The sequence below is a fragment of the Babylonia areolata genome, chromosome 35 (assembly GCF_041734735.1).
Source record: "Babylonia areolata isolate BAREFJ2019XMU chromosome 35, ASM4173473v1, whole genome shotgun sequence".
NCBI lineage: Eukaryota > Metazoa > Mollusca > Gastropoda > Neogastropoda > Buccinidae > Babylonia > Babylonia areolata.
Genome location: NC_134910.1, coordinates 1,537,501 through 1,539,418, shown reverse-complemented (window position 1 = coordinate 1,539,418; position 1,918 = coordinate 1,537,501).

Here is a 1,918-nt window from a genome sequence, read left to right as displayed (position 1 = left end):
CAACATACTGACTGATCTCACAGAAAATGTTTTCCTCAAGACATGCATATGTACAACATACTGACTGATCTCACAGAAAATGTTTTCCTCAAGACATGCATACGTACAACATACTGACTGATCTCACAGTATATCCACCATTTTCTGATATCTTTTTCATGTTGTGTAATTGCCATGGAAATCTTTTAATCAAAATAATGATTAATTCTGTTGGTTGAGGTTAACTCTCTCCATACGAACGGCGAAAGAGACGACGTTAACAGCGTTTCACCCCAATTACCATCATCAAAATATTGCAAGCGGAAGGCTCTTATACTGAAGAGATGAATGTTGACAAAGAATACCACAGTTCTGACGACGGAAGCTAAAGGTTGGGTCATTGAGACACCCACTGGACATCCGAGGGGTCTGTGTAGAGGAGAAGAGAGGACTGGCCGTACTGAGTGAGTTAACGGAAATTCAAACTCCTTGAAGTATGTACCAGAACTTGTGGCCTGTTGTGGGAAAAGATTTCTTCGACAAGCTGTGTATCTCCCAGGTGACGACTGCCACGTGCTAAGCTGGAGACACATACACAGTCAGTTGAGAAGCAAACAACAACGTAATATTCTGAGTTTATTGTGGCCTTGCCACAGCCTTGACTTTGATTATATTGAACAGTATAGGCCGAGGGCAGAGCAACACACGATCACTTTCAGTTTCTCAAGGAGGCGTCACTGCGTTCAGGCAAATCCATATACGCTACACCGCATCTGCTAGGCAGATGCCTGACCAGCAGCATAACCCAACTGACACGCTTAGTCAGGCCTTGAGTGCATGCATATATTTGAGTATCTATCATAGTGGATTTCTTGTAAAAAAAAAAAAAAATAAAAAAATAAAAAACTGTCAGGACAACACTCTCGTTGCCATGGGTTCTTTTTCAGTGCGCCAAGCGCGTGCTGCACACGGGACCTCGGTTTAACTCTTTCCATACGAACGGCAAAAGAGACGAGTACAACGCGACGCAACGCAACGCAATTTAGCGCAACGTAATATAAGACAGTGTAACACACTACGCCACAACAGAGGACAGTGTAATGCTATGCAATTCACTCACTGCATGCACAACTCATCACAGCACAATACAACACATCATTTTATATGATATAATACAGTACAATATAACACAACACAACGTACACATAATACACAGAATGCAGCTCAACACACCACGATACCATAACCATTCAATACGATATGAAACAATAAAACCAACAACATACAGTTTATTAAACACAATACAGTATAATGCAATGCAATACACATACATTTCCCAGCACAATACAGAACAATAAATACAGTACACTATAATGCACAGCACAGGACAGTGTAGTACAGTGTAGTATACTACAGTACATACAATACAGTACAGTACAGTGTAATACAGTACAGTGCCGTACAGTGTAATATACTACACTGTACATACAATACAGTGTAGTACAGTGCAGCGCAGTACAATGTAGTATACTGCAGTACATACAATAACAGTACAGTGCAGCACATTGTAGTACAGTGCAGTGCAGTATAGTACAATGCATACTACAGTACATACAATACAGTACAGTGTAGCACAGTACAGCACAGAACAGTACTGTACAATACAGCGCAGTACATACAATACAGTACAGTGTAGCAAAGTATAGCAGATAACAGTATTGTACAATGCAATACAGGACAGTAAGTGTAGTCCAGAACAACAGAATACAATACACCACAATGCGGTGCACTTCAGCACAGTATAGCACATGACAGCACGGCACAGTACAGTACTGCACATCTACCCTCCCCCCCCCCCCCACACACACACAACGCACACACACACCACGCGCACACACACGCACACATACACTCTCTCTCATCCCCCCTCTCTCTCTTC